At 33.2% G+C, this 6,975-nt stretch overlaps 1 pseudogene; it reads left to right on the forward strand.

The window, feature by feature from the left end:
• The first annotated feature begins 5,704 nt into the window (after positions 1 to 5,704).
• On the forward strand, positions 5,705 to 6,376 carry LOC149544968 (dehydrodolichyl diphosphate synthase CPT3 pseudogene; annotated as a pseudogene).
• The last annotated feature ends 599 nt before the right edge of the window (positions 6,377 to 6,975 follow it).

Here is a 6,975-nt window from a genome sequence, read left to right on the forward strand (position 1 = left end):
GTTGCCAAGGGATTTAGTCACAATACTGGACTATATCAGCCATTGCCTGTTCCATCAAAGCCATGGGAGGACATAAGTATGGATTTTGTTCTTGGATTGCCAAGGACACAAAGGGGTAATGACTCAGTATTTGTGGTGGTTGATAGGTTCTCCAAAATGGCACATTTCATTCCATGCCACAAAACTCATGATGCTGTCCATATTGTAGACTTGTTTTTCAAAGAGGTGGTAAGAATACATGGTCTCCCAAGGAGTATAGTTTCTAATAGAGACACTAAATTTGTGGGGTATTTTTGGAGAACATTGTGGAAAAATTTGAGAACAGACTTAAAATTCAGTTCCACACATCACCCGTAAACTGACGGCCAAACAGAAGTGGTAAACAAAAGTTTGGGCAATTTGCTAAGATGTTTAGTTGGGGATAAGCCCAAGGGATGGGATTTGATTCTACCACAAGCAAAGTTTGCTTACAATAACTCTATAAATAGGAGTACTGGTAGATCACCATTCCAAATTGTATATGGAAGTAGCCCAAGGGCTGCACCACAATTGAGGAAGATAGAGCAAGGGGAGAGGACAAGTGTTGAAGCTGAAGAATTTGTTGAACATATCAAGCGTCTACATGAGGAGGTTTGGGCACACATTACCAAGATGAATCAAGAGTATAAAGCTAGGGCTGATCAAAGGAGAAGACATAAGGAATTCCAAGTAGGGGATCTAGTCATGGTACACTTACGAAAGAAAGATTTCCAGCTGGTACTTACAACAAGCTAAAAATGAAGAAATTTGGCCCTTGCAAAATTCTAAAGAAACGTGACTCAATAAATGCATATGAGGTGGAGTTGCTAGGTGGTATTCATATTTCTCCTATTTTCAACATTGTAGACTTAACAGAGTATCATGATGATGGTGCAGATGTGGAGCCGATGTTAGAGCCATGTCCAATTCCTGCTTCTAAGAAGGAGGAGATAGAAGACATTCTAGATCATCATGTGGGTAGGAGTACCAGACATAGGCAGTATGAAGAGTATCTGGTCAAGTGGAAAGGATGGCCGATAGAGGACTCAACTTGGATATCAGCAACTGAGGTTTCCCATTTGGGATTTCCTCTACCATTCATAAAGTGACAGGGTCACTTTTTAATCTACCCTGGGTGTTTGATGCAGGAGCATCCAAAGGTATAAGGGAAATCCTGTGTCAACCAAAAAAATGTACTTAGACTTAGTTTTTGTTTCATGTGTTTTCATTTCTAGATACCCATTTGGGTCAAATAAAGGTTCCAACTCTCACAGTTCCACTATTAGTGTTCTAGGTTAGAGTTTTTAATCACCTTGGGATACGTGTAAATGCTGAAAAATAGGAGTATGTAATTGAGCCATCATTTTGGTGAACTAGATGGTGTAAATTGGTCGGATGATTATAATTGTAATTTAGAGCATTCTAGAAAAAAGAATCAAGTCAAAAGGCCCTACAGTTTGAAAGTTATCGTAGTTTTTCAGTTTCTGGAGACATCTTAAGAATGCTTCAAAGTTAGGTTAGGGGAATTAAATGACCTTGAACAAGGCTGAAAAATGGGGGACAAGTGAAGCTGGTCCATAGGGCTATAGAGTGCTTTGAGACCTTTTCAAAAATGTAAACGATTCATCAATCGGAGCTACAGTTTAAAAGTTATGCCTCCCGAAAGTTTAGTTACCATTTTTGGATTCTTCTAATTTTGTGCTGACTTCTAATGCAACTTCTAGAGCCTTCTATTTGGTCAGTGGATGCCTACTAGCACTTTCTAGAATGTATTCCTAATCCTTAACCCTCCGGGGTCTATTTAAGAACATTTTTGGCATTGTAAAAGGCAGTTCGGAGTGGAGTTTGAGAGAAGGTACTGGGAGAAGAAATTATCTCCAGTTTTATGCTATTGTAAGCCCATAGGGCCTATTTTGGAGTCTGTTTCTCTGCACTAAGTGTACTAGTATATTTTTATAGTTAATAAAAATTTCCCTTTCTTGTTGTGTCCATTTTGTGCTTGGGTGTGTCTCCATCAAGTGGTATCAGAGCATACCTTTGTCAGTGGTAGTAGAGCATACCCCTATCAGGTTTGAACAAGATGTGGAAAAAAATGAAATGACAGAGTCACTCCAAATCCTTAGCTTTTAATACGCTTCATAGATGAGATTGATCATGACGCTGTTGATGATTTAGAGTGATAAGGATACAAATAGAGTGTAGTTGCTTTGTAAGCTCATGGTTTTTAAGTCATTTTGAAGGTCATTATGTTGGAATAGTTAGAACCAAAGGAGTGTATGGAATAGTCAGAACCTTAAGTAATATATGAGATCTAAAATCACTTGTAACATCAAACAACCACTTTGATATGGCTTAGAGAACGTAAAAATCCAAACATTATAGGGAAACATCCAACACAAACAAATTATTTTTCACATACTTTGCATGGATGTTAATTTTACAAACTTGGAGACAAACAAAGCTCACTTAACCTTGAACAAAACTAATATTTGTTCTTCAAAAGTAATGAAGATAGTAGAATACCCAAAAAACTTAACTTAGATTTGGTTGAATTTAACAAGAAGGTTCTAAAGACCATTCATTAGATAAATCAATTCAAAGGTGATGTCTTGTTGCATATGGTAAGAGAATTTCACTTTCTAAAAGAAATATAATGCTTACTAGCTCTATGACACATTTTGATACAAAGAATTATAGTGATTAATCAAAATATCAATATGCTCAATTTGGTGTTAGATGTCAAATTTTATAGTGCAACTTGACTTCGAAAGGCATAGGTACTATCTTCAATTTCTTAGCTCCTATTATTTATGTAGACTTTGATGCAATGAAGCTTGAATTCTATTTTGAAAAGAAAAGAGTTGTTGATTATTTAACTTCCACTAGTGCCACTTATCCAATTTATATAAAAATAATACCATCAATATTTGAAATTTTTTTACCATGATAAGTTGATGTAAAAAGAAGTAGAATGAAAGTATAGTAATAGTCCAGATTGAGTTGAAGACAAATTTATGGTATTTATTGATTGTGAAGGATATCAAAATCATATATTATAGTTTGAAATTTTGAAATAGAAGAAGATGTGAATGTTAATTTTAGTTCTAATCCAATATATAGTTCTAGATATTTTTAATGGTTATATACATACTCTTGTCAAGAAATAAGGTTATTATTTTTAAAATAACATTTAATCTTCAAAGCCACCCAAATTAAAACACACAAAATTTTGGTCTTTTTGTTTCAATAATCCACTTATCCAATGTGCAATCAAATCATTAAAAGCTTCATTACAGTATTTATAAAGGTCTTAAATTTTGTCAATTACAATCTTCCATAGAAAGAAAAGAAGTTACCAATTGCCCAACCTATATAATTTTGTTGAAGGAGATCTATGTTGTGGAACAGTTCCAAGAAATGCAAGTTACACTTCAAAACAAACAAACAAACAAACAAAGTCAGATGGTACTTTTTGCTTCTATAAATTTTATTTAATCCTAATATTAACATAAAATAGAATGAGTTTAAATGACCATAAACAAACTGGATTTAGAAACTTTCATTAATTCTTGGAAATTTTTGAAACATTTAAATTGAAACCCAAAGTAACATGAATATTTGGACTTAGTTATCAAACCTTATTTTAGTAGCATATTGAGGACTCCAAGAGCCTTACAAGAACCAAGGAGGGTGGAAGTAATCCACCATTGGTAAGAAATAAAGATTGCATGTGCATATAGCCTCAATTAGAGAGGATGATCTTAACAAGAACATCACATAAGAAATAAGATTAAATATCATAAACTGTGATAAAAAAACTATAGACTAGCCATTATATCAAGCCATCATTTGGATAAAAAAGTGGATCATCACATACACAAAATTTATGAACATCAAAAATAGTGATGAGCATATTACTTTCAGATTGATTTAAAGTTCTATATTTGATTGATATAATATAGAAATAATATTGGCAACTCATCCATTCTTCTCACATCTTTGAATTATAACACAATGATCAAACTTAGATCAATACAATCTCTATATATATTGTAAATTCAGATAAGTCCTTGGTCATATCAATGTGTATCTTGTAATGGCTTGATCCAGATTCTAGACGATCTCCATAGATCAACATTTCTACCAAAGTCAAATCAGATATTGCAATTGTTCATTCAATCCATATATTTGTAGATTAATATCTATTTTCCCTTACAGTTAAAGATCAATATTTATTATATCAGTGATCATCTTGAATAAAGCATTTTGGATATAATGTTTAAAGAGTTGATATTTGTTGATCAAAGACTTTCTTCATCAACCACGTTGTTTATTGATTTTAGATTAGAGGATCATATTAGAATTATTTTTTGGCAATAAAATCTTGTAGATTAGTCTTCAATATTATCAAGGCAGCAGACATTTCATGTAAGAAGCCTTCAAGGCTCTAATTGCTGAACTGACTATGGTTGTTTTTGGTTTTTATTGCTTTCCATTTTTTTGTGTTTTTGAGACGGTTTGAAATAAAAAGCACTACATGTGCTGAATTAAAGCTTCTAAAAATTAATACTTGTTCTATTTGAAATTAAAGCACTAATTTTTCATTGTTTTTCCCTATTTTTTGGTGTAGAAAAATCAATCTTACTCCCAGCTAAATTGGCACCAACCAATAAGAATTCATAATTTATTGTACAAAAATTTATTTAAAAAATAAACCAATTTTAAAAAATAAACGAGCATTGAAGAATAGCTTCCTTTAAGGGAAGGGAATCCAAATTAGACAACTTGTTAAAGAACAAACAAGTTTTAATCAATTTGGGTTGCTTGAAAGAAACAAGAGCTCAAAATGGGTCAACAGAATACAACAGATTAGTTAAGGAAGGATAATGTGAACAAATCAAATTAATTTAAGGAAGAATAATGTGAAGAAATACTTTGTTGAGAATGATCTTAACATATTCAATAATGCTTAGCACTTATCTTGACTAATTGTAGGAAATTCAAGCATTGTTAGGCAAGCTGATTGACAAGAGATGTCTCTTAGGAAATTATTACTTTGTGTAAAATCTGATCTACACCAAGAAAATGTCTGCTAACCACTATACACACCATAGTTATCTCCTCCATGTTCATTTTTATATAATGAATGACATTTCGCATCTCCTCTAATAAAATGTTTTCTATGTGAGTCGCAGTGAAACTTCTAGAATTCAATCATTTGTGCAAAATTAAGTTGCCTGTTGATATAGAACATGCATAACATGTGAAGCTCTCAATATCTATCTAACACATGAGATTGTTTGGTAGTGATTCAATGACCTTGCTTTTTCATGATAATTTAGGTATCAACCAAATCGTCCTATTTCATTAATTTTGTGAACGAATATTATTAAAGAACGCACAAAAGATAAATAGGAACAATGACATTTATGGTGGCTGTAGATTGAATTATTAGTTGAGGTATCAAAAATTTGTCAATAATGTCTTTTAAGGTTAAAAATGACACATAATAGAACTTTAAAGAGAGATCTAGAATCCAATTTTCATAAAAATAATTAAAAGATAAGATAAGCCAACCCTAAATTTTCCATCACAAATGATTTTGTGGTAGGTAGTTAAAGACCCAGAAGAAAAAAATATTATATATTCCTTCATTATGATCAAGATATGCCACCCATAATCAAAGATGACAAGTTTAATAACATTCCAATCCTTCAATAGTTCTTACTTGCAAGAAAGTTTTGCATTTCTTGCAAATTCAATGAGAGAATTGTTTAGAAGATTTCTATTATGGTTTGTTTTAGCAGGCCCTATTCCAAAGCATATTGCAATCATAATGGATGGCAATAGGAGATATGCAATGAATAGAAATATGCAAAAATGGAGGGGCCATGAATATGGGTATAACAACTTGATGCATACTTTGAGAGATTGTTATGAAATTGGTATAAAATATGTGAGTGTTTATGCTTTTAGTATTGAGAATTTCAAGCGCTCAAAGGAAGAACTTGAGACACCTATGAATTTAATGAAGGAGAAGCTTGATCTTCTTGTTGAGAAGGAAAGCATGGTTAACAAGTATGGAATTAGGGTTCAACTTATAGGAGATATCAGTCCTTTTCCTCAGAATGTGAGAGAATCAACAGAAAGGGCCATGGCTTTCTCTAGAAATAATGATAAGATTATTTTGAATATATGTGCTCCTTATACTAGTACTCAGGAGATTTCTAAGGCTATTGAAGATGTTTTGATGGAAGGGGATTTGGATGGAAAGAAGATTAGTGAAGAGGATATTGCAAAGAATTTGTATACTGCATCTATGCGATACCTAGGAAGCATCTCAGATTGTAACTATTAAGTCTATTTTAATTTTCAGCTCTTCTTCTTCATTATTCCATAGAGAAAAAAATTTGTTACGATTAAATAGCATACCCAAATAGTGGAAGAAACCCTGCTAACATTCGTTGCCCAAAAAAGCAAGTCAACAATATAAAACCCTTTGCCAATCAGCAGTAAAAACTTCAAGAGATGATACTAAACCTTGCTGTAGCCCTAGGCTTCTTATAATGTTTCATTTTTCCCTTACCTTTGATGGTGGTAAGTCTTCAAGTGGCCCTATATGCTCAAATGACACTCCAATCAAAATGCCCTCCACTATGCCTTCAAGCGAAATGATCTCCACTATGCCCTCCATTATGCAAAATGCTAGAATGGCGCTCAAGTAAAATGCATCCACTATACCCTCATGCTCCACTCCTCCTCAAACACAAAATGAACAAGCTATTCAAGTCTCTCATCTCTGCCAGAGTTGAGCTTTCTTTTCGGTGACTTACTCAATTCTGAAGAAATTATTGATGAGGCAGTCAGATTGGCCTTTTAAATTGCCTGAGGCCTCCAAAATTCATGTAAGATATGTGTATTGATACTGCTTCAAGGATTCAACCTCTTCTCACTACG

The sequence above is a fragment of the Cupressus sempervirens genome, chromosome 8 (assembly GCF_028749045.1).
Source record: "Cupressus sempervirens isolate cs-2001-9-10 chromosome 8, ASM2874904v1, whole genome shotgun sequence".
In the NCBI taxonomy this organism is placed as follows: domain Eukaryota; kingdom Viridiplantae; phylum Streptophyta; class Pinopsida; order Cupressales; family Cupressaceae; genus Cupressus; species Cupressus sempervirens.